Genomic DNA, 27,746 nt, shown 5'->3' on the forward strand with positions numbered 1-27,746 from the left:
TACATAATAGCTTTGCAGTTTTACTTGCAATAATCTTTTGAAAAATTATACTTTGTTATGGAAATGCTTGTTTATTCCATAAATTTAAAATAAAATAAAATTTTTTTAAATGTCTAAATTTAGTTACTTTAAAATTATATAAATGTAATACTTTACTAATACTTATAAAGTCACAACATAAAAAAATATAAATTTTCAAAGGATGATATAAAGATAAAGTAACATTTGATCACTGAGTAACTAAGAAAGCAGTGGGGTTTATTGAGCAAGAGAAAGACTTGGCTGGAGCTGTGCCGGGAACATCACCTCAGTAGGGATGTGGAGAATGGATAGGAGAGGGGAGAGGCTTGGGGAAAGGAGACTTAGATGATTCTGTTGCAATAGTCCAAATGAGAAGTGAGGAGGCCCTGAACTATGGTGGTGATGGTGTGAGTGGGAGCATGGATAGATAAGAAACATCTGGAAGTAGAACAAGCAGCCAAGATTTGACAACTGATTATATATATGGGGTGGGGCAAAGTGAGCAGTTGATGATGACACAAAGGTTGTGAAAACCTGCATGACTAGAAGCATGGGGGTGCCCTCAATACTAATAATGAAGTTTGAAAGATGGATGGTTTGTTTTTCTTTTGGGGGGGGGAGTAGGAGATAATGTTATAACACCTGTGACCTAGGTCATAACCCATGTGTCTTATTCTGTCTTGCCCCAAATGAAAAAAAAAAGCAATAGTTGCTGCCTCCAAGTCTCTGCCCACCCTCCAAGTGGCCTCTGCTGTAATCATGAGGTGATCCGGGGGACAGGGAATGGAGGAGGAATTTTACCATTGGATCCTGTGAAGCTGCTGTAGGTGATGAGTAGTTTAGGGTACAACTGCTTTTAAAGTCTGATTGCAAAAACAGAAAGGAGGATGCATGGGAGATTGTTTAGCACGGGCAGGTAGTGGACCGTGGGAGGATAAGGTTTATGGTTGTATTGGACACAAGCTCCACAATTCATTATCACAATGAGAGCAGAATATAACCTGTTTTCCTACTTTCAATTAATAAATCACACACTCTTTGGGGATTGCCACCCTCCTCCCACTCTCCCCAATCCACAGAGTGATGCTACTTACTTACTTTGAAGACAGACTATTATACTAGACTGAGAAGGTGAAATGGTGATGGAAATGTGGCACACCTTATAGTACTACTGATCAAGAAGAATGCATTTATATAACACTTTCATTTTTCAAAGTCCTTCCCATTTTTAATCTACTTTTATCCTCACAACATTACTAGAAAAGAGGAAGAACTGATAGTTCCTCTATTTTTCAGATTTAAAAAAAAAGTCCAAAGCAAAAACTGAAACACATGTAGCCATGAAGTCTTGGGGAAAAAAAAAGCAATCAGCGTTGTTAATGATAAAATTCACAATTAGAATACCAAAAAAAATTCATACATTTCCTGTGAGGTGAGACTAAAATAACTAGAACTTTCACTTTAGAAAGATGATACCTGAAAGAGGCTATGTTTCAAATCTAGGAAACCATGAAGGTTATTATGGAAGAGTGAATGTGTACTTGCTCATCAAATTCTGGAATGTTTGACCTAGAAACCATGAAGCTTAATACTCTCCTGGTTCCTCCCAACACTGCTCCCCCCAAAACAACAACAACAACAACAAAAACTCCTTGAAGGTAGGGGTTATTTTATTTTTGTCATTTTGTCTCCAGAGCCTAGGATAGCACCTTACACATAGTAGGCTCTTAAATGTTTGTTAAATTGTTGTTTTGAGTGGAAAGAGTGTCATATCCAATGACCTGGGTTCATATCTTGTCTCTGCTGCTTACTACCTTTGTGACCTTAGGCAAATCATTTAACCTCTCTGCGCCTCAACTTCTTTATCTGTAAAATGAAGAGTTGTATTAGAAGATCTGTAAGGTTCCATCCGGTTCTAAGTCCATGATCTCAATTTCCAGTGCAATTGTGTGGTATTATCTCTCTTACTATGATCTGTTTTATATTATATATTCTCTAGTATTATCCCTTTGTACCCTCACTTAACTGAAGCATTTCCTCCTTTATAAAGGGGTGTGTGTGTGTGTGTGTGTGTGTGTGTATGTGTACACACGTGTGCATACGTGTATGTGTGTCTCAGGGGAAGAGGAGTTTGGACTAGAAAATCAGACATGTGAGATGCCCTGTTACTCCTGGTGACCTCAATGCCTCAGTTTCTCCAACCACAATAACACAAAGACTTAATTTTGAAGAAAAATCTGGACATGTGTTTTACTTTCGTGTAAAACACAGTTACTCAAAGGTGATCCAAGTACTCATTAGTGCAAATGAGTTGGCTGGTTTTTCCTATGTAAGCCCTGGAGAATATAATATAGTGTTATTTCTGTTTCTCTCTAATTCTCTAAACATGGAATGATTAACGTTAAACTTTGAGAAGTGTCTCCCTTTCACTAGCAAGAATTACAGCTTTGGAATCAACACCTTGTTCTATGAATGGAAAAATACACAGCAGAAAAATTTTCAAATCCACATGGTGCATCTGTTCTGCCAGGAAAAACTTTTGGTATCCTAGACAATCTGCTTCTTGTGCAAGCCCATTGGGTAATTGAGCATTTAGCTAGCCATTTGCACACACAATTACCCAATTGGTGCAAGATAATGTCTGGGTTTTTTTTAGCATATGTTTTCCCTAGTAATCAGACATACATATGTTCTTGCTATGCATATATTTGTCCACAAGACAAGGCCAGAGTCTTCCTTCAGCAATTTAGCCCCAGGTTTGGCTTGAGCCACTCTAACTCCCAGGCCAAGAAGCTGTAGTTGCTGTCATTTGTATCATTTCAATGATCATATGGACAGTAAGAGAGTCATCTTATTTGCTTCTTTTCCCCTCTGTAAATGTACAGAGATCTTGCAAGGTAAAATATGAAACCCTTAGGATCAACAGTTTAGAAGGGTGACAAACATCCTCTAGTACAGTGGTATCAAATTCAAATAGAAATAGGGGCCGCTAAGCCTTCTTAAGGATCCCTAGGGGCAACATGATGACTTAGAAAACCACATACTAATATTATCTATATCCTATATTCTATTGCATTTTTATTTATGTTGTCTCGTATTTCCCAATTATATTTTATTTTATTTTATTTTGTTATTTTATTATTTTTTTGGTGAGGCAGTTGGGGTTAAGTGACTTGCCTAGAGTCATACAGCTAGTGTCCCCATTACATTTTAATCTGATTCTGTCCCTATGTGCCTGTTTCATATCTGTGATATAGTCCAATCCCCTCATTTTACAGATGAGTTAACAATTTCAGGATTGAAGGTCAGCTTTCTGAAAGGGAGATAGGCCCTACAAAAGTACTGTATGTAATTGAATTGGATACTCAGAAGAGTAATAGCTGCATTTAAGTTACATGGATTATTTTTAAAATCAGATTGCACCATCCCATTCACACAAGAACTTTTTTGATATTCATGGAGCTAGGTGGCTCAGTGGATGGATACCAGTCCTGAAATTAGGAAGACTCATCTTCTTGAGTTCAAATCCAGTTCAAATCAAATTACTAGCTGTGTGACCCTGGACAAGTCACTTAACTCTGCCTCAGTTCTCTCATTTGTAAAATAAGAAGGAAATGGCAAACCACTCCAGTAGCTACCACGAAAAACCTCAAATTGGGGTCATGAGGAGTCAGACACGACTGAACAACAATAACATTCATGACATTCTTTAGTGGTACGTAGATAGATATGTAATCAATCATTCATTAAGTGCCTACTATGTGCCAGGAATTGTGCTAAGCCCTGGGAATGCAAAGACAAAAATTAAACAGTTTCTAAGGAGAGAAAGAAGTACTTCATCTCTCTTAAAGAGTTTACATTCTGCTAACATGGACATATTGAGAAACAAGGCTAGACAACCAAAGTTGTGAAACTGGCTGTTTTCACACCCACACCCACCAACACACAAACACTTCCACCCACACATCCGTATCTTCTACCACCCCTATACAATATATTTCCTCTTTTCATCTTTCCTTACTTTGAATTCCCCCTTCCTTCCTAGGCACCTAGTAATTTCAGACTTCCTCCCTTCCCCCCTGTTCAGAGAGAAGAAATTTGATGAATGAATTTAAATTTTTCTGCGTAATATTTTACTATTTGGGGAGGATCACTGGAAGACCTAACAGGATAGCTCTGAAATGGTAAAATATCAAGGACTCTTGGATAAAGGAGATACCTGGGGGCAGAGGAATCTCAGAAGTCTGAAAATCATGCCATGTAAGTTAATGTTTATTTTACCTTTATGTAACTGCAGTGAGATATAGTGCATTAAATTAAGTTCAAAAGATCTAGGTTTTAGAGGAAGCCTGACAGTAAATAGAGTGCTGGATTTGGAGTCAGGAAGGGAAGTGTTAAAATCCTATCTCAGATGCTTATTAACTGTGACACCATGCACAAGTCTCTTACACTCTCTGCAGTTTCTTCTTTTGTAAAAGAGGCGTAATGAAACTGGCAGAACCTACATTGCAGGGACATTGTGAGGCTCAAATGAGATAATGGATAGTATATGGTGCTTGCTGCAAACTTTAGGCACCATATAAATGTTGGATACTATTAATACTTTTACAATTTCTCAAACCAAAATCCAAAAGGCAGTACAGAGTATAGAATATAAAGACTAAAGGAGAAATTAGGGTAGTGCTTTTCTAATACAGAGAGGGGCAGGGGAGGAGATACTTTGATAAGAACCATCTGGGGAAATTGGCCACCTCTTCCTAATAGATTAAAGCTTTTATTATGTGATATAGCGGAAAGATTGCCAGCTTTTGCTTTGGAGGACCTAGATTCAAATCTAGTCAGGGTCACTTAAGGAAATTGAAGGGATTAGGATAGCAAGTGGTTAATTGTAGGAATTGAGTGAACCATGCTGACTCCATCTTGTGACTCAATTCTGGAGCTAGCTCAGTTCCATTTCTATTCAATTATGGGTCTAGTCCAAATTCTGTCTTATAAGAAAACCTTATTCAATTGTGGGAACTGGGAGAAAAATGTTAATGTATTGTTTGCACCTAACCGGTTCTATGTGGCTGGGAAACTGGATTCCATCTCCCTGCTGCTTAGAGACCCTTAACCAAGGACCTAAGTTATGCTGACCAGAAACCCAGTTAGATCCACAGTGATGCAAGGAGCTTCCTCACAATTATGCATCTCAAGCAACCCAGATGTCTTATCTGAAAATTGGTTCCCTAATGATCAATCAGTTATTGTTTCCCCGTTCCTTTGATTGTTTTGCAGACTCTTGGGAGGACGGGTTACCTTTTTTTTCTGAATTCAGGGAATTGTGCCTGTTTGCTTTCTCTCTCCCAGTTTGGAAATTCTTTAATTTTTCATCCAATTAAAAATCAGATTACCTAATGTTGTATTGTTTCCTTTTAGTCCATTGGTCTTGTTTGAGTAATTGTTTTTAATGTATTAAAATCTGTATTCCACTGTAGTTGGAGTCCAGGCCTAAGCTGAAGAAGTCTGGTCCTGGTTTGTTGGGCAATTAATGTGTATTGTTCAATAAATTGGTATGCTCGGAAGATCAAACCTTTGTTTTCTCAGTCATTTCCTCTTTTACCTGCCACATACTTAATACTTGTGTGACCTTGGTTGGGCACATCTCTTAAATTCTCTAGCCCTCAGTTTTCCTTATCTACAAAGTGAGGAAGCTGGACTAAATGACCTCTAAGGCCCATTTCAGCTCTAAATCTGTGGTCCTATGATCTTTATGTGCATTGTATTGTCATTTGAATGTTAGTAATTACATAGTTCTTTAAGGTTTACAAAGTGCTTTACAAATATCTTATCTGACCCTCACAACAGCCCTTGTGCTATTATTATTTCAATTTTATAGTCGAGGAAACTCTGGAAGACAGCAGTCAAATGACTTTCTCAGGGTCATACTCTTAGGAAGTATCTCAGGCTGGATTTGAATTCAGGCCTTTCTGACTCCATCTCCCATGCTGTATTCACTATGCTACCTAGCTGCCCATCAGGTTAATTAATGTAACAAAGAACAGTTTTAAAAATACCTCATTACCCCAACTACTTGAATACATAATGCCAGTCCCCACGCCCTTATTAAATAGACATGTGAACTTGGGAAAATCACTTAATTTTCTTTACCTCAGTTTACTGAACTGTAACAAGGGGATAGCCAGCCATATTTCCCTGACCTATCCCCATGTTATTGCTATGAAGATCAATTTAGATAATACATGTAAAAAAGGGTTTGGAACATTGTAACGTATTATACCAGTGTATAGTTGGTAAGGATGGCTCATCGACATGGACACAGGTAACAGAGTATTAACAATAGACTGAATAGTGCATAATATTTGTAAGAGAGACAGAAAACACCTGGCCTGTTCTGTTGCCTCATTAATCTAGAAACTGCTAATTTGAAATGCATGATCATTCAAACGCTGTCTGGGCAGAAGTTTATCTTTGTACTATCTATGGGAAAGGTATTTGCTAAGCAAATTAATAGTTATAGGGTGAATATTTAGTCTACTTAACCAAGAATCTCTTTTAAAGCACTCTTCAAGTCAGTGTGGCAACAACTATTGTTTGCAGACTGGCAATGTGGGAATTTCAAAGGATTCTCAATTATTCATGAAATTAGATCCTACTTGGCAATGCTTGCTAGGCAATTTAGGCTACTTACTGTTTATAGGGAATGGGAGCAGATGTCCAGGATGGAGGTACGGCAGGTGTAGACCACCTGTCCCGAGGAGATTATATCCTGGTAAACGCAGGTAGCATCTGCTCTAGGAAACATCAGCTTCTCATTGTGGTCCAGCTAAGGAGGTCATATGTCTAATTTCCTGGTTGGGACCTGCAGCTGTTGACTTGAGGTTGGCCCCCTCCACACACTTTTCTTATAGGGTACCAAGAGACTCAACAGGTGGACCTAGAGGTAAAGAATTTCCAAATGGTTGGAAAAATAGAACAGGATGGGGGCCAGGATTTGGAAGGAAGAAGTCTGATGGTGGCCAGTTGGAGGAGAACAACTATAGCAGTCTTGGTTGCCTGTTTGTGGGAGCCACATAGCATGAGGTGGGATGTTTGAATCCCAGGTTGACTGTCTAAATTGATGCAGGAGAAAAGGCATGGAGAAAAAAAATCAGCACTTTCAATTCTTCCCTGTACTGAGTTTCTCTGAAATTTGCAAGAAATAAAAGATCATTTCTTCTCAAAGTATTCTCTAATTCATCTTTTTCATTGTCAGATTGGCTTCAAAGCTTTGTTTGGGAGCATATTCCTGTCATTGTATATGTTTTGTTATCACTGACTCACCCTCATATTTCTGGGGTTTGTGCAGAGGGTAGGATGAAGTGAAAATGGAATTGCAAATAAAAGAGATTATACTTGTTTCAGTTTAGTGGTATTTTTAAAAGATGATAACAGAAGGGATGTATTGAAGTAATCAAAGGGAATAGTAGAGAGATTGAATTATAGTATAACCTAACATTACCATGGAGATGAGAGTTACAATTCCAGAATCCACCAGCTAATGAAATTTTGTAACTGGGATGGCTTCATGAAGATTTCTGGGAGAAAGATACTAGAAAGAGAGTAGGTAAGAATGCCAGTTGGTGAGGAGGGAGTCATCTTGGGACCATGTGTATGGGTGTTGGGATGTCCTAGAATTTTGTTTGTCACCTTTGCCCTCTAGAGAGATATTAAGAGCCATGGTCACTGTTGCTGTTATGACAGCTGATGAATGCTTTGTTGCTTTGGCATGAACCCTGGGTAATTGAGCAACTTCAGTGCATCCTCTGAGATAATTCTTATGCCTTGACACCAAGTTGGGGAAGGAAGCTACTCCCACTAATTGAGTCACTCCTCTGGGCTTTTGCCTTGCCTTTCTCCCCACTAGGGAAGGATTCTAAGTGCATGGCCTTGCACTGGTTGCTCATATATCCATAAACATAATTCTCCACTTTGTTCTCTATTCTTTCATCATTATCATTTACTTCCCTTATGTAAAGAAAACTGGCAGTCATTAATCCTTATTGCACCATTAATATAAGCATCATGGTTGAAGTTTGAGGAAATATGTGAGTTAGAAATCAAGAGATAATATCCCACTTGGCTTAACACAGTGGCTGGCACATAGTGTGTACTTAATAAATGCTAATAGGCTGATTGAGGGCAGCTAGGTGGCATAATGCATAGAGAACTGGGCTCAGAATCAGGAAGAACTCATCTTCATCAGCCCAAATCTAGCCTCAGACACTGACTAGCTATGTGACCCTGGGCAAGTCACTTAATCCTGTTTGCCTCAGTTTCTCATTTGTAAAGAAATGGCAAACCACTCCAGTATCTTTGTCAAGAAAATCCCAAATGGGATCACGAAGAGTTGGACATGACTGAACAACAACAACAATAACAACAATAACAACTTATATGCCTACTATCAATGCTCCCATACATAGATTACAGTAAGATCCTTGGGTGACAGGTCAAGAGCTTGAAAGGATGTCAGATGTAATATAGTCCAGACTCTTTATTTGGCAGACTAAGTAACTGAGGCCCACGTCAGACAGGTAGTAAGAAAAAAAGGTAGAATTTGAACCCAGGTTTTCTGACTCTTTCCACTGTGGGAAAGAGAACAGTGGAAATAATATTATTGCTCCATGTGAAATGAAAAAATACCACAAATTCAGAGAAAACTGGGAAGACTTGTGTGAACTGATGAAGAGTTAAAATGAGAAGTACCAGGAGAACATTTTACATGGCCACAGTCATGTAAAGGAGAAAAAACCAAACCAAACCTTGAAGGACCTCATAAATTTGATCAGTGACTAATCATGACTTCAGAAAAATGATGATGACGCATGTTAACCATTTCCTGGAAGAAAGATGATGGACTAGAGATGCAGGATGAGACATATCTCTTCAGAAATGGCCAATGGATTCAATTGTTTCTTTGACTATACTTATATTTGCTAAAAGGGAGGGTTTTTATGGGTGAGGGGAAGGAGTTAGTGAGTAGCAATAGAGATGACAAGATCAATGAAAAATTTAAGAAGGGCTCAGAAGGAAATAAAAAGAGGTTTGGGGAAGAGTCACAAACAGACAAAGCAATTTTGTCATTGCTCTGTTAAGATAAAAAGTTAAAAAAAATCCCTGCCTTTCAGTCCTCGTTCTGTTGCGATCTCTACTGAATTTGCTTACCTCTCCTTGCCCCCTTCATTTCCCTCTATCTCTCTCCTTATCTCTTTGTTCTCCATATTTATCCCACAGAGTAAAGGCAGTGTTCTGCTCTCTGCAGCAATCTCAGGATGCTTCACAAATACGCAAATAGAGGTAGTGACCTACTTTGTGTTTCTGTTGTATTAGAGGTGTCCTTGTAAGTTGTAATTTTTGCTTGTCCTTCCTCCCCATTATAGTGCGCATTCCTTACAGGCAAGATCTGTTCTGTTCCTTTCTTTAAATGTCCCCTGTGGAGTCTAGTGCAGTGATCTGCCATGTGGCTTTATCCTCTACACTGTAACTTTCATTTAAGAGAGATATGCCAACCAGAAGAAATCGAGTTTATAGAAAAATGTTTATTACCCTAAAGCAATTATTAAAATACATGCTCTCCCTTCATGTCCCCAATTGGGAAATGATGTATTTCTGCAGCCTCTGTGATAATACCCTTTATTTTTCTTCCCAAATAAAATCAGCTTCTTTGTTATCTTATTGGAAAAGAAATCTTGATCTAGAGCCAAATCTCCATTTATCTTCCTTTCACATTCTATGCATCTTTTAATATGATGGTTATATAACAATTGATGTGCATTACATCATTCCCATGTAATGACTCTTAAAATGATGGTTTTAGTTTTGGGAAGTTTTTTGGTAGTTTCCTTTCTACAGATTATTTTGGGGGGGGTGTGAAAGGAGGGCTTTCTCATAGAGCTCAATTCAGTTATTATATAAATGGCCCAGTGGTGTGATTGATTTAAGAAAGATGGTTTTTTATCCCTTGAGGTTATATATCCTACAAAGGCATTAAGGAGCTTTATCCTGCTGATGAACAATTTGAATGCTGTAATTTGCTCAAGTCTTTCTGTAATCATGGCAGAGCGCTCACTCATCCTGTAAGGTCCTTTTGCTTTCTGACTTGCAGCAATATGAGGGAAGTTTTCAAATAGTGTCTATATTTTAATTTTGCCTCTCTGTAATAGTGTGTTCAAATTTTCCACTGAGATGAAGTGGGCTTTTTCTTGAGTGCTGGTGGTAACCTTTATAATTTGCTCCAGAGTGATGTGATAATTTAAAGAAGCAAGAGTTTCCCATAGCTGGAAATTTTTACCAGATTTGATAAAGAAGGAAAAGAAAATCAATGGTATCATGACATCAGCTAGTATTAAAACAGGAGGTAGAGCCAATTCACCAAGCACTTAGGAAACTGCAGCAACTGTGTTTGGCCTTTGAACCTTACATAGAAGTCTGTCAATCAATCAACAGCAAGAAATAAAGTGACAAGTATTTATTGAGTGTCTACTGTGTGCCAAGTACTTTGCTAAGGACTAGAAATATACTTCTAACAGATCCATGACCTATTACATAAAAGGCACTCTATGGGATACAAAAGAATGTAAGATATAATCTTTATCATCTAAGCTACTGATTGTTCTTTCCAAAATAAATACTCTTCAAGGGGTCTGTATAGACTATTTTGATGAAAAATCTAGATATTTGCTAAAGCAGGCATATGAGTCAATAGTTACTGATGTTATTTGTCTCTTTTTTAATAATAATAATAATATCAACAGCAGTATTTTCCTCTCCTTCAGATACCCTGAGAAATAATCTTTCAATGCCCTCCAAATGGCATCACTTCCCAGACTTAATTGTTCTGTTTGCATATGATTTAGTCTAGCTGCTTTCCCCATCATTGTTTTCTTCAATTTATAAGTACATCTAGTATATTACTAGATTGTAAATATAGTTGGTCTACTGTCTGATGGAGAAAATAGTCTGTTATATAAATCTTTATAGAACTTGTCTATTTTTCTTCTGTTTGTTGACTTCTTTCCTTCCAGTTTCATGACCTTGGGATAACTTTGCTTAATTGAATCTTTTATTAATCTTTCCTTAAACTTGTTTTTCCTCATAGTACTCTTGCTTTTTTATGAGGTGATACTGCTTATAATCTTCAATCATCATTCTCTGTAAAATCTTACAAATTACTTTATGTTCTAAATTGGGTTTTCCCTTAGCTACCATATTTCTCTGCTTAGCAAGCAGATAAAGTATTTGCTAAGGCAGTTTTGAGATTCTTTTGGTCTCCTCCTGATGGAAATTGATTTATGTCAGTCAAAATTTTGCATGAATTTGTCATAATTAGTGTCAATATCCTTTTTCTCCATCCATTTCCTATTGTCTAGGGTCAATAACTTGTTTAAGTGAATCTGGCTGGATTGGTTTTAATTGCACATTATACATTTTTAAGTTTTATTCTAGTTTGTAGTAAATTATATCTTTTTGTTAATGAGTTAGTGATCTGAGTGTACACATATAGCTGATTTAGTAATGCTTTATTTCTAATAAAATATAAGCAGTTTATTTTTTTCATGATATTTGGTGTTAGCCACGTCTAATACCTCCAAATTATCTTCTCAAAGAATGCATGCATGAAGTATTTCAGTAAGGCTTTTGTGTAGCGTATATGTCTTTCAGCCCTCTCATTCCTTACTCCTAAACCATATTTTCCAACATATTGTTTGCAATCCATTCCTATTCCTATTTTTTACTGAAATTTCTTTGTATCAAAATACATATTGATTTAATTTAGAGGGTCTTGCTGAGTTCATATAATTTCTTTACCTCTTCAGCCTCTGTAACAGATGTTAATATAAATTGTAATTATTTTCATGGTGATCCATTTTTTCCCTCTCCCACCCCATCCTAGAAATGGCTACCATAACACATAAATATATATATATATATATATATATATATATATATATATATATATATATTATATATATATATGTATATATATATGTATATATATGTATATATATATATATATATATATATAATTATTTTATACATACTTCTATTTATCAGTTATTTTTCTGGATGTAGATAGTGTCTTCATAAATCCTTTACAATTCATTTGGGTATTTATAATAGTCAAAATGTCTCATTTGCTCAAAGTCATTCTTAAAATAATATTGCTGTTACTGTTTACAATGTTCTCTTGGTTCTGCTCATTTCACTCTTCATCATTTCATACAAATCTTTCAATGTTTTCCTAAGATCACTGAGCTCATTATTTCTTATAGCACAGTAGTATTCTATCATATACCACATATACCATAATCATATACCACAACTTGTTCAGCTACAACGGGCTTTAAAAACTAAATAGGATTTTATATTTGATTCTAGAGATGAGATATATCTCTATTTCTAGATCTGTCTCTGTATCTATAGAGATAGATACACATGTACACCCCCCCCACACACACACACATTCTCCCTGGCCCCTTCATGACTTTCCAATCTTCTTATACCTACCATCCCTCTAGATAGTGCAATACAGTGACACATTGGCCTCCTTGCAGTTCCTAGACTAAAACTTCTATCTCTCAATTCTAGGCATTTTTACTGACTATCCCCTATCCCTCCTCATTTCTATCTTTTGCCTTCTCTGGCTTCCTTCAGGTCCAAGCTAAAGTCCTACCTTTCATGAGAAGTTTCGCTTTAATCTTAGTGCCTTCCATCTGAAATTATCTCCAATTTTTCCTATGTGCACCTTCTTTGTATGTTGTTGTTTATATGTTTGCTTGCTCCATTAGACTGTGAGGTTCTTGGGAATAGGGACTAAATGTTTTTCTTTATCTTTCTTTGTATTCCCAGTACCCTGCCACATAATAGGTACTTAACAGATGCTTGCTTGTTGACTTGAGAATAAAATGAGATAGTATTTGTAAAGCACTTTGCAAACCTTAAAGCACTGTATAAATGGGATCGTTGTTATTATTATAATTTAGCATTTTTTGGTTTAACTAGTGATATTACAGAGTTAATTTATAATAGTTTCCATCATCCTTGTATATATTAGTGTTTGGAAGTTCTCCCAATGACCCAGAGTTAGGTGGTAGAGGTGTTGTCATAACCTTCATAGATGAGGGCACTGGAATTCAGATAGCTTAAATAATTTGCTCAAGGGCATGTAGCTAGTAAGTGTCAGGAATAGAACTTGAACACAGGTCTTCTGATTTCAAGTCCAAAATTCATTCCACTATAGTAATTAATGGAACTTGGCTTATACATCTAGAACTAGAAAGAACCTTAGGGACATCTAGACATTTTACAAGTGAAGAAACTGAGACTCAGAGAGGTTAGGAGACATACCCAAAATCATATGGGCAGGAAGCCTCAGAGGCAGGATTTGAACTCAGACTGTCTAGCTTCTGAGGCCAGTATTTCCACTGTTTCATGTTGCCTTGAGCTTTATTTGGAGCTGGTTGGCCATACTGACACCGTACTTTCGTCATCTAAAACGACGTGCTGACCTTTCTGTTTCTGTACTTCTTTATCAGCTTATTATTGGACAGTGTGCTGCTTAATTACAAGATTCAGAGACAGCTTTTGGCTATTTATATTTTCAGCCTATGCTACCTCTTGGGGGTTATGAGTTCCATATGCTCACTACCCACTGTGTAAAGAAGTGCTTATTTTAATTTGTGCTAAAGCCACCTCCTTTAAACTTAGAGACTTCCCTTAGTGTTCTAGTATTTGGTGAGATCTTCCTAGAGTTCATTATCAAGGTCACCTCAAATTGAGTATTTTGCTCTCCTACTCTGTTTCTGAAAATGTTAACTATGTCTCCAAAATGTATAATATCACTATTAGTCAATGAGACAAACAATGCATATTTGAAATGCCAAAATCAGTTGGGACAATTGTGTCACCATAGTGCCTTGCTCATAATGTATATAGAGAATGTACTTATGGATGCCATCATCATCTTCAACTATTTAATGGGCAATTACTGTGTCCCAGGCACTGTGCTAAGCACTAGAGATATACATAAAGACAAAAATACAGCCCCTGACCTCAAGGGACATATAAAATATATATGGTGTGTATGGGAAGAAACCTCAAAGGTAAAGTACTAACAGTGGGAAGAGAAAGTAAAGGGAGAAAAGGAGAAAAGAGAGGAAGGAGGAAGGAGGAAAGTACTCTTCCCAAAGGTAGGATTTGAGCTGAGTTTTGAAAACAGGAAGCTGAGAGTAGGAGGGAAGAGGAAAAGCATTCCAGGCATGGGGGATAGTCACTGAAAAAAGTATGGAATCAGAAGATCCATCACCATGTGCAAGGTACAGCAAAGAGACCAGTGTTACCAGATCATAGAATGGACCAGATAGTAAAGGGCTTTAAAAACAAACAGAGCATTTTATATTTGATGAAGTAATAGGGAGCTTTTGGAATTTATTGAATTGGGTGGTGACATAGGCATATATTTTACGAAGATCACTGTAGCAACTGAATGGAAGGCAGATTACAATGGGGCTAGTTTGAACAGGAAACTATTTAGAAAGCCATTAGATTAGTCCAGACGGGAAGTAATAGTATTTTATACAAGCATAGTGGCTGTGTGAGTAGAGAGAAGGAGCTATATAGGAAAAAATGTTGCGACTGTATAAATGATGATGTCGCTACAGATTGGCTATGTAGGGAAAGCAAGGTATCAAAAATGACATTGAGGTTTTGAGTTTGGCTTACTAGGAGTTATTCTTAATAACAAGAGAAAATTTGGGAATGAGGAAAGGGTTTTTTGGGGGTGAGGGGAAAATAAAGAGTTCAGTTTTTTGACATAGTGAGTTTAAGATGTCTGTGGAATATAGAGTTCAAGATTTGGAAAAGGCAGTTGGTGATCTGAAACTGGATGTCGGATGAGAGATTAGGGATAGATAAACAGATCTAAGAATTACCTGCCAAGATAGGTGCAAAGTAGGAGATAGTGGATGAACATATTTGAGTGATGTGAGATGTGGACAGGAGAAGAGGGAGCTGTCAATGAATGGTCTCATTTTTTTTTTTCTGTGAAGCATGAGGCGAAGTCCTAAGCTGGGAAGGTGGGGAAAAAAGGTGCCATGGGAAGCTTGAAGAGGGTTGAAAATATTTAGAATAGCCTCTGTAGTGACTGGGACAGTAAATCAACTAGAGAGCTGTACAATGAGAGCCGTGAGGCAGTGAGGACCCAGGTGAAGTTATGTAGCATAAATTTATGGCTTTATGCTCAGTACGGTTTTATTATTTTCTCCAGTTTCATTCAGCAGCATATGAATAAGAATAAAGACAGAGTAATGTTGGGATGTAGTCCAAGGCTGGGGCTTAGCAACATACAATCAGCAATAGGATATGGGAGAAAGGATCTTGAGTGTAAAGGATAGTGTGAAGTTGAACTGGTTCACCAAGATGCTGATATAGGAAAGAGTAGTAGATATAGGAAAGATGTAGCCAGTACGGGGATGATGACCAGGAAGAGAACTGGGGTGCTGGGGTGGAGGGATTAGCAGTCACAATAAGAATGTCAAACAGATTAATTGTCTTGAGTATTGAGTACTGAAAAATTATGATCAGATACAGGAATTTCAGAGTTCATAAATTATGGAATTGGAATACTTGTGGGTAATGGCAAGATCAAGAGTTTTCTCATCTCTAAGGTGGTACGGAGAAGTAGGTCATGGGAAATCAGTAGGTGGAGGAATTGGTAAATTAGAGGTTGAAGGACTATCAATATGTATGTGGAAGTCCTCTAGTTTGAGTGCAGGAGTTGGTGTGGAGAGAAAAATTGTGAGATAGTTACTGAACTCATGGAGGAAGGAAGGAGAGTGCCCTAGGGGTTGGTAGATTACTACTACCAGAATATTGATTTAGTGATAAATTTGGATTGAATGAATCTCAAAAGATAGATGTTACTTAGGGATAGTTGTAGCAGGAGAATCTGGAAGTGGTGCTGGGGAGCAAGGAGTATTTTGAGCAGTATCTTCATAAATTAAATTGGATTGGATGGTCAGAGATGCTATAACATCAAAAGAGAGCCAGGTCTCAGAGAGAGCCAGAAGATTGTGGGAGTGTGAAAGGAAAGGATTTATGATAAAAGGAGATTTTATTTTTAAATTTATTTATTTTTTGTTTTCAACATTCACTTTTATAAGAGTTTAAAGCTTATATACAAATTTTCCCTCTCCCTTCCCTCCCCCCTCCCCAAGACAGAATGCAATCTGATATAGGCTATACATGCACAATCATATTAAACATATTTCCACATTAGTCATGCTATGAAAGGAGAATCAGAACAAAAAGGAAAAACCACAAGAAAGAAAAAAACTGAAACAAACGGACAAAACAGAGAAAATAGTATGTTTTGATCTGTATTCAGACTCCAAAATTCTTTTTCTGGATGTGGATAGCATTTTCCTTCATGAGTCTTTCAGAACTGTCTTAGGTCATTGCATTGCTGAGAAGAGCTAAGTTTATCAAAGCTGGTCATCACAAAATGTTGCTGTTACTGTCAGTGTTCTGCTTCTGCTCACTTCACTCAGCATCAGTTCATGTAAGTCTAAAAGGAGATTTGTTAACTATGGAGCAGGATTTTCAGAGACCAAAATGGAAAAGTGGGTAGATCTGTAGTGGGATAGATGAAGGCGCAGTTAAGATAGATGAGGGCAAAGGAGTGTACAACTGGGGATGGAGAATGGAGCTTAGGAATCTTAGCTCATTAAGGGATAGTTTCTGGAATACGTTTCACAGGAGACAGCCTTCAGTGTGGTAACATGGTAATGCTTAGATGAAGAAGCTCTGCACACAGGACATTTTAAAAAGGCCACAAGAATCTTTCAAGAAAGACTGGTGTAGGTGGCATAGACATGGACATAAATAAAGAAAGAAGCAAAAGAAAAGGTAGTCATATGTGGAGAAATCTATTGGTATAATAATAACACCAATAATAATATCCTCAACTTTGGAGTTCCAACTAGAACATGATGATGACTGAAAGAGCAAGTCAATGTATGGCTAGCCTTAATGAATGAATATTCTCTAGCCTGTTATGCTGAGACTGATGGGGAATCTAACTAGGTAGAATGGTTTGAAAACTTAAGCCTTCAACACTAGTGAAATGAGTTTAATCTGTCTTTGTCCCTCTCTCAATATGATGGAGAATCAGCATGATTAAACAGGTAGTTGTTTAGAATTCTCTTGGAGGTGGGTGGAGCCAAGACGGCAGAGAAAAGTCAGGGACTCACCTGAGCTCTCCCAAATTCCCCTCCAAACAATTTAAAAATAACACCTCAGAATGAATTCTAGAGTGGCAGAAACCACAAAGGACAGAGTAAAACAATTTTCCAGCTCAAGACAACTTAAAAGTTCAGCAGGAAAGGCTTGTCACACCAGGGTGAGAATGGAGCACAGTCCAGCACAGGTAAGGCAACTGAATCAGCAGCAGCAGCAGCTTCTGGAGCTCTCAGTCCATGGATGGTAAAGGGCTTTGACAACTGGTCAGGAGGAGATTACAGGGGTCCATTTGCTGGCACTGGGTGCAGGTTGCATTGGCCACACAGGGATCTGGGTTGCAGTCCTAGGTCACTATACCAGGTTGAGGAAAAGCACTAGCATACCAGAGCTTGCTCCTGCAGGGGACTGGGTACCCTGCTCACAGCTCCAGGGTGGAAAAGAGTGCTTGAGGTCGCTCACAGACTGGAGGTCTCAGAGGTAGAGGAAAATTGGGAAAAGAAATGAGAGTGATGCAAGAAAATCATGAAGAAAAGAGTCAGCTTGGTAAAGGAAACAGAAGAAAAAATACAGAAGAAAGTAACACTGAAGAAAATAACACCTTAAAAAATAGAATATGCCAAATGGTAAAAGAGGCACAAAAATCCACTGAAGAGAAGAATATTTAAAAGCAGAATTGGCCAAATGGAAAAAGACCTACAAAAATTCACTGAAGAAAAAAACTCCTTAAAAGTAGAACTGGACAAATAGAAAAGGAGGTGCAAAAGCTCACTGAAGACAATAATGCCTTAAAAATTAGAATTAGGCAAATGGAATCTAATGACTCTATGAGACATCAAGAAACAATGAAATGAAAGCAAAAGAATGAAAAAATAGAATAAAATGTAAAATATCTCATTGGAAAAACTACTGACCTGGAAAACAGATCCAGGAGAGATAATTGAAGAATTATTAGACAACCTAAAAGCCATGACCAAAAAAGAGTCTACACATCATATTTTAAGAAATTATCAAGGAAAACTGCTCTGACATCTAGAACCAGAAGGTAAAACAGAAATTGAAAGAAGCTACCAATCACCTCCTGAAAGGGATCCCCAAAGGAAAAGTCCCAGGAATATTATAGCCAAATTCCAGAGCTCCCAAGTCAAGGGGAAAATATTGCAAGTAGCCAGAAAGAAATCATTAATATATTATGGAGTTGTAGTCATTATCACACAAGATCTAGCAGCTTCCCTGCTAAAGAAGTAGAGGGCTTGGAATATGATATTCCGGAAAGCAAAAGAGCTAGGATGACAACAAAGAATTGCCTACCCAGCAAAACTGAATATAATCCTTCAGGAGAAAAATAGATATTTAATGAAATAGAGGACTTTCAAGCATTCCTAATGAAAAGAACCAGAGCTGAATAGAAAATTTGACTTTCAAGTACAAGACTCAAGAAAAGCATAAAAAAGGTAAACAGGAAATAGAAATCACAAGTGATTCAATAAGGTCAAACTCTTTACATTCTTACATGGGAAAATAATACTTGTAACTCCTAAGAACTTTATCATTATTAAGGCAGTTCAAAAATTGAATATGATGATTTCTAAAAAATAAAATTAAAGAGTGAGAGAAAGGAATGCACTGGGAGAATGGGGAAGAGAGAAGTAGAATGAAGTAAATTATCTCATGTAAAAGAGGTGCAAAGTAGCTTTTACAATGGAGCGGAAGACGGGAGAGGTGGCTGGGAGGAATTACTTGAACCTTTCTCTCATCAGAATTAGCTCAGAGAGGGAATGACTTGCACACTCAGTTGGGTATAGAAATCTATCTTGCCCTACAGGAAATTAGGAGTATAGAAGGATAGAAAAGGGGGGATGCAGATAGAAGGAAGGCAGATTGGGAAAGGTGGTAGTCAGAAACAGAATGCATTGAGGATGGACAGAGTGAAAGGATGGAGAGAGAGTAAGATAAACAGTGGAAAAATGGGAAGAAGGGAAATACACAGTAATCATAACTGTGAAAAATTTCTAGCAAGTTTCTCTGATAAAGGTCTCATTTCTTTCTTTTCTTTTTTTTTTTTAGCAATTGGGGTTAAGTGACTTGCCCAGGGTCACACAGCTAGTCAGTGTCAAGTGTTCAATCTGAGGCTGGATTTGAACTCATGTCCTCCTGACTTCAAGGCCGGTGCTCTATCCATTGTGCCACCTAGCTGCCCCTAAAGGCCTCACTTCTTAAATATATAAAGAACTGAGTCAGATGTAAAATAATATGTCATGCCCCAACTGATAAATTGTCAAAAAAATATGAACAGGCAGCAGTTTTCAGACAAAGTAATCAAAGATATCTATAGTCATATGAAAAAAATGTTTTAAATCACCCTTGATTAGAGAAATGCAAATTAAAATAACTCTGATTTACCATCTCACACATCAGATTGGCTAACATGACAGAAAAGGAAAATGACAAATGTTGGAGCTGTTGTGGGAAAACTGGGACACTAATGCACTATGGGTGGGGTTATGAACTTGGAGAGCAATTTAGAACTCTGCCCAAAGGGCTACAAAATTGTAGCCTTTTGACCTAGCAATATCACTACTAATTCCGTATCCAAAGAGCTCAAAACAGAAAGGAAAAGGACTTATATGTACAAAAATATTTATAGCAGTTATTTTTGTGGTGGCAAAGAATTGGAAATCGAGGGGATGCCCATCAATTGGGAAATAACTGACCAAATTGTAGTATATGATTGTGACAGAATACTATTGTGCTATAGGATGAATAGGATACTCTCAGAAAAACCTGGAAAAACTTACATGAACTGATTCAAAGTGAAATAAACAAAACCAGGGTAACAGTATACACAGTAACAGCAATATTGTGCAATGATCAACTGTGAAAAACTTTTCTATTCTCAGTAATACAATGATCCAAGACAATTCTGAGGAATTATGATGAAAAATATTACCCACCTCCAGAGAAAAAAGTGATGGGGTCTGAATGCAGATCAAAACATACTTTTAAAATGTTTCTTTATTTTTCTTGTTTTTCTTTGTTTTTTTGTGTTTTCTTTCATAACATGACTAATATGGAAATATTGTGCATGACTGAACATGTATAACCTATATCAAATTGCTTGCCTTCTCAGTGAAGAGCAGGGGAGGGATGGAGGGAGAGAATTTGGAACTCAAAATTTAAGAAAAATGAATGTTGAAAATTTTTACATGCATTTGAGAAAAAATAAAATATTAAATAAAAAATTCAGCACATTTTCTAGTTTAAAAAATAAAAGAATTAAAGAGGGAGAAATAAGCTATTTGTATATTGGCATAGGGATAGTTTATTATTTGATCCAATTTGTTAGTGTTTATTTTGCTATACTGCCTTAATTGCTTTTTGCTTTTGAATTCATATATCATTTTATATTGTCTAGAATAGAATAGTATTGGTAGAGACTCTGGCCATGCTTTTATATAGATTAGTTTTTAATTTTTTCACCAACCCTTTGGCAGCCTATGAATCTTTTCTCAGAATAATATTTTTAAATAATTGAAGGTAATGCTCAATTTCAGATAGAGGTTAGTGAAATTTAAAAAAAAATTATTCTCTCTTTTCTTTTCTCCTCTCTCTCTCTTCTCTCTCTCTCTCTCTCTCTCTCTCTCTCTCTCTCTCTCTCTCTCTCTCTCTCCCCCCTCACACACACACACACACACACACACACACACACACACACACACGCGCGCGCACACACACACACACACACACACACACACAGAGAAATAGTATTGGATGTAATTTTCATCTCTAGGGAAGAGAGAAACAAGTAATTGCTCATGCTTCCTCCCTAACCCTAAACTGTTACTGGTAAGCTCTTGAAATTCTCCACTATTGGTATTTTCTTGATATCAAATGAAAATACTTTGAAGTAGTTCACAGCAAAGGAAATGTTATGGGAGAAATATCTCTTTTTTGAGTTCATGTGGTAGGTAACTGCTGCCAAAACAAAACTACCACAATGAAGAAATTATAGACATAAAAACCTAGATTTTATTGTACTTAAGCACAGATTCAGGGGGGAATAGGAAAATAACTCCTGGACAAAAATTAGGATTCCAAAGAGGCTTTTTATATACAAAATTATCATCGTGACAGAAAAATAACTCTTTTACATAATGCAATCTTGTACATTCTTTTCGGCTTATAAAAGTTTTTTAAAAAGACAGATTCATAATCCCATGCTTCCTTCAGTGTCACAAAAGTTGGACAAACTTCTTTAAGCAGAGTCATAATCTCATACATCTTCTAAGTAAACAAACCTAGTTAAGCAGACACTACAAATAAACTAAGTCAGGTTACAGATTAAAGTATGTTTAGAGGGTTCATAATGGACTTATTGAAAGGGAAGATTTATATATCACCAAGAAAACCAAAGAGTTGGGGACAATTAGGATCCTTCTTCTGGTTTCTTATCTGAGGAATATTTGAGGTCTTAAGTAAATTTTTACATCACATTGGACAGGTTTCAGCTAGCTCAGTAATCTCAACAAGGACAAATGGTCTTGACTCACCAAATTAAAAAAAATAATCAAAGGAAATCAAAGATAAAAAATTATTATCAAATAAGTAACCTGTAGCTGCTTTTGATTCAAACAGGAGGGACAACTCTGAGTTAATAGGCAGAAAAATGTAGTGCCCCACTCCCAGCCCTGCTTAGTTCCTCCTCACAAAATCAGCTGGGAAGTTTTTAAGACTTCTAAATATTGTGAAGAACAGACAGAAATCCACAGACATTTTTATGACCCCGCTGAGCAAGGATGACCCTACTTTTATCTCATATGGGAGAGAATTTTAATGAGACAGTGAGAACACTTAAACTTTCTGATCTCTGTCACACTTCCAACTTTGGTGACTTCATATGCAGTATTTTCTTGGTTGGATGAGTGTTAGGTGAGTGAGTGTTCAAAGAATGATTGATTTATGTTACTTCACTGTTTGAGATTTGAAAATTGAACTTTTTATTGTAAGTATTTTTATACAACTACAACAGAGTTAATACTCGATTGGCTGTCCTTCGCTCTTGAAGAGGACCAAAATGACATCACTGTGCCAGAGTCAAGTGTGTCCAACTGTAGCTGATCAGACCGATACGAGCTCGAAATGTTCTACCACAGGGCAGGCACAAATATTTTGAGCTACATCAATTCTACTTTGTTCGTAGAGCACAGCACTTTTTCTGATGTGGACACGGCCAAGCTGAGCAGGCCTGTGCCAGTGTCTCTCATGTCACACATTTAATTCTAAAGTTCTTAAGAGAGACATCGAGAGTGTCATTGTATTGCTTTTTCTGACCGCCATGTGAGTGTTTGTTCAATGTGAGTTCTCCTTAAAATACTCTTTTTGGCAAATGTATATTTGGCGTCTGAACAATGTGGCCAGTCCGTGGGAGCTGCGCTCTCTGCAGTAGAGTTTGAATGCTTGACAGTTTAGTTTGAGAAAGGTCCTCATTGTCTGGTGTCTTATCCTGCCAGATGATCTTCAGAATCTTCCCTACAATTCAAATGGAAGTGAGTCAGTTTTCTGGCATGGCACTGGTATACTGTCCAGGTTTCACAGGCATACAACGATGAGGTCAGCACAATGACCTCTGTAGACTGAAGGTCTACAGGTAGTCAGTCTAATACCTCTTCTCTCCCATACTTTCCCTCAGAGCCTCCCAAACACTGAGCCAGCTCTGGCAATGCATGTGTCAACCTCATTATCAATGTGTACATCCCTGGAAAGTATACTGCCAAGGTAAAAGAACATATCCACAGCATTCAAAACTTCTCCATTTGCTGTAACTGATGGTTCCACGTATGGATGGTGTGCTGCTGGCTGATGGAGCACCTGTGTTTCCTTGGTGTTAACTGTTAGGCCAGGATTAGAACAAGCAGCAAAGAACAGATCCATACTTTACTGTATCTCAGCTTCAGAGACTGCATTGAGTGCACAGTCATCTGCAAACAGAAAATCATGTACCAACACTACCTCCTTCCACTTTGGTCTTAGCTTGTAGCCTTTTCAAGTTGAAGAATTTACCATCAGTGCAGGAGCTCATCTTGATGCTGTATTTGTCTTCACTGAGGGCATTCAACAACATGGCTGAAAACATCATGCTAAAAATCATGGGAGCGAGCCCATAGCCTTGTTTCGCTCCACCGGTGACTAGGAAAGTGCAAGAGCATTGCCCATTATACAGAATCCAGGCAAATATGCCATTGTGAAACTGACATAATGATGATGAACCTCTTTGGCCAACCAGATTTTGACATAATATCCATATGCTGTCACACCTGACAGTATCAAAGGACTTGGTCTACAAACATTGTGTACAGACCTCTGTTCTGCTCCTGGCATTTCTCCTGGAGTTGTCGGGCAGCAATCACCATATCAAACATTTCCTCAGCCGTTTCTGAAGGCACACTGGCTCATCTTCCAGATGAAGGATCAGCCTATTAAGGAGGCAAGAATCTTGCCAGCGATGACTAAGGGAGAAAGCCCTTGTGATTGTCACAGGACAATCTATTTCCTTTACTTTTACAGAGATGTACAGTGGAGGTGTCCTTGTACTCCTGGAGGATAACCTCCTTTTGCCATATAAGCTGGAAAATTTCAGTCAGCTTTTGTATGAGCAATGGACCCCCCACAAACACACACACCTTGTAAATCTCAGCTGGAATAGAATCAGCACCAGGAGCCACATGAAAGGAACCTAACAGCATTCAAAATCCCTTCTTTAGTTGGAACTTCAGCTAGAGAGGGATTGACTTCAATCTGAGGTAAGCAGTCAAAGGCTTCAGCACTGAGTTAAAAGGCATAAAATGCAGTGTCCTATCTTCTTCCTCTCCCCTACCCCCAACCCAGTTCCTCCTCAACAAATTAGCTGGGAAGTTTTCAAGACTTCTAAATATTGTGAAGAACAGACGTAGATCTACAGAGGTTTTTACAACCCCATTGAGCAATGATGACCCTACCTTTATCTGTTGTGGGAGACAATTTTAATGAGACAGTGATAACACTTAAACTTTCTGGTCTCTGTTGTATTTCCAACTTCGGTGACTTCATATGCAGTATTTTCTTGGTTGGATGAAAGTTAGGTGAGTGAGCTCTTGAAAAAAAGGATTGATTTATGTTACTTCACTGTTTGAGATTTGAACATTGAACTTTTCATTATAAATATTTTTATGCAACTACAACATAGTTAATATTTGATTGAAGGGAGACATAAAGAAGTAAGGGATACTGCAAGTGTATTTTTTACTTTGCATTTTTCTGGGCTATTCTATGTGAGGCAACTTTTTATTGAAGTTCTTAATCCCCTCTCCCCATTGTCCTTTCCTTTCAAACAATAGTTGTTTCAGAATCAGTGACTGATTAACTCTGAAATAAAGATTTTATAATTATAATAGCTAGTAATCTTAAGGTTTGCAAAGCTCTTTACATATATCACCTTATTTTATCCTTACAACAATCCTGGGAGGTAGGTACTATTATTATTACTACCATTGTGCATGTGAGGAAACTGAGGCAGAGATTAAATGACTTGCTCAGGGTCACACAGCTCATAAATATCTGAAGCTAGATTTGAATATAGGTCTTCTTGATTCCAGGTCCAGCATTCTATCCCTTGGGCCACTTAGTTAACATTTTTTTTTTAATATAGCTTTCTGTCATGTGAAGGGGGACTTCCAATTCACATTGAATTTAACAAATAATTATTCAGTGACTATTCCGTAGAAGTATCTACCTGTCAATCAAAATTATAATCTGTAGAACATTAAATATATAAGAATTATTTGATTTGTATGATCCTGAATAAACCACTTAACTTCTCAGTAACCCAGGTGACTATCTAAGACTTAAGTTTCAGGAAAGGTAATTGATAAAGAAATTTTCCTCACTAGTAGCTTCCTATTGCAAAGAAATCAAAGATCTAGTCAAAATACAATAAAATAAAATGTGTCAGACACTGTACTAGGTGCTGGAGATCTTTCTGGGTCTCACTCTCAAAGTCTCTCTGAAGAATTTTGGAATTGACTGCATGACATGGGAGACAATGGCATAGGACCACTCAGCATGGAGTGCCCTTACCAGAGAAGGTACTGTGCTCTTTGAGCAAAGCAGAATTGAAACAGTTCTAAAGAAATCCAAGATGTGTAAAGTTAGAGAATCCATGCCAAATGTTCACATGGACTATTTGTGCCCAATCTATGTTAGAGCCTTCTGAGCTTGTACTGGTCTGATGAATCATACCTGGACACACTGTAACTTGACTCTAACATAGTGATGTCATTTTGGTTTTCTTCCAGAACAAAGGACAACAACCGACCAGGTGCTGAAGGCACAGAGACCAAAATGAAGCATTCCCTGTACTCAAAGCCTTTACATTCTGTTGAAGGAAACATACACACATTTAAGTACATAGAAAATATAGGGATAGACAATGAATACATAACTATATTGTTATAGGACATGCTTAGCTGAGGAAACTATCTTTACCAGTGCAGGTTGGTATCTTCTTTGCAACTTAGAGTTAATCTTAAAGAGTTGCCTTGAACGCTCAGAGGTTAAATAACTTGCCCAGGGTCAGACCTCTGGTATGAGTAAGAGGCAAGATTTGAACCTAGATCATCCAAGCTCCAAGACTAGCTTTCTTTCAACTACCCCATGTTGTCTTTTTTTGTGTAAAATATACATAAAGTAAATGCAAGGTTTTTTTTGTTTTGTTTTGCAGGGGAGAGATGGAGTCAGTAGGAGCTGTGTCTTTTGTATAACTGGTTGTAAGGATGTTTTGAGTCAAAGATGAGGCCCTGGAACTTGAGATCATTTCAGCTATGAGGAATTTTTGAGATGTGGAGAAAGCCCTCAAGCATCTGGATCAGGAAAGGAGGAAACCCCAGAAAGCATATGGGTAATCTACACATGGACAAAATAAAACTTACTGTAGCACAGTTTCTGTTCCACAGTCTCCTTAGGGAATGAAATAGAGTATTCTGACTTCAGAGACAATTAGCTCCTTATTTATGATGCTTTTGTCTTATTTGGAAAGCATACAAACCAATGTGAAGCTTATTTTAATCATGAAAATATTGTATGAAACACTACATTTGATTCATATGAATAAATTAATTGGTTTTTTCTTGAGTTTACCATGTGAATGTCTGTTGCTGTCTGCGCGAACTATTTTTCTTATTACTTTTTTTGGCTCTACATTTCCAGTTCAGACTTAAATCAAAGGCAGACATATTTTCAGTCATGGTTCCTATTTCTGGGTTCACTTTACCCTATATTTCCAACTGGTGGCTTAGAACACGCATATCTGCCAAACCACACAGACACAAAAAGACTAATATTTTCCTTGCTTTTGATTTTTTAGTGTGTACAAACCTAGGTTTATGGGAATTTGGTTCTGCTAAGTTTGGGTTTTAAAGGGCTTGGCTTCTTTCTCTTCTTGTAGTCTGCAATGCATTGTTTGTTAGTACTTGTAATTTCGGACATATCATGCATACACATGATAAACGGCCATGTCATGTGAAAATGTTATTAATGTTAAACCCAACTTCTCTGTGTGATCAGAAGCTATATAAATTATCTCTAAAAATAGAAAATGAAAGTGGGTCATAAGAGAAACCTTTGCATTTTCATAAGCTTGTTTTTTTCTTCTTCTGACATCAATATGTCTTGAAATCTGAAGCAGTTTGCTTTCACAGAATCAATGGCTAAGTAATGGCAGCATGATAATGGAAATATATCACCGTGATAAACAACTGGTATCTCCACATCATCTATATTGTCCTTGTGTGTGTAAAAAGAAATACATTTATTTAAATGTCATAAATGGCTATTTTGATTAATGTTATTAGTTGCCCTGGATGAGATGCTGAGATTAAAGAACTGGGTTGTTAAACTGTATTCATTCATGATTTTGAAAGAAAGAAAGAACCAAACATTTTTATCTCCTGGATATTTATGAGAAGGGTAACAGTATCACACTGAGGAGAGAAAACAATTATCTATTTGTCTGAAGCAAAAAAGGAAATAATTCATAAATGTTTTTTTTCCAAGTGAGATTGACTCATGTTCAGTACAACATAGCAATAGTACAAAATCATAGATTTAAAATTAGGACAATGGTCTTATTTTTTAATGTTTTGGATAAGAAATAGAGAAATGTTTAAAATTGGATGATTCATTTTCTTTTGGAGGATTTATATGAGTACAGTTTTTCCTTACAAAGGCCCCAAGCATTGTGATATCCTGAGGAAGTAAAGTATATTTTCAGAAATTTACCCTATTATTTGTACATAAGGATAGGCTTTGTAAAAGTAGTTAAATGTTTTCATGGAAATTAATACATAGAAATGATTATTGTTCATAATCAACAGAAGCACTGTTTTCTAGAAGGCATCCATCATTTAAACTCTTTA

The 27,746-nt window shown here is 37.2% G+C and overlaps 1 long non-coding RNA gene across 1 annotated transcript; it reads left to right on the forward strand.

Moving 5' to 3' along the window:
* Nucleotides 1-4,119: 4,119 nt before the first annotated feature.
* On the forward strand, nt 4,120-26,463 carry LOC110221534 (uncharacterized). Its single transcript, XR_002328162.2, has 2 exons — nt 4,120-4,281; nt 26,054-26,463. It is a non-coding gene; the product is annotated as an uncharacterized LOC110221534 (long non-coding RNA).
* The last annotated feature ends 1,283 nt before the right edge of the window (nt 26,464-27,746 follow it).

Source organism: Phascolarctos cinereus, unplaced genomic scaffold (assembly GCF_003287225.1).
Source record: "Phascolarctos cinereus isolate Bilbo 61053 unplaced genomic scaffold, phaCin_HiC Scaffold_726;HRSCAF=1367, whole genome shotgun sequence".
Lineage (NCBI taxonomy): Eukaryota > Metazoa > Chordata > Mammalia > Diprotodontia > Phascolarctidae > Phascolarctos > Phascolarctos cinereus.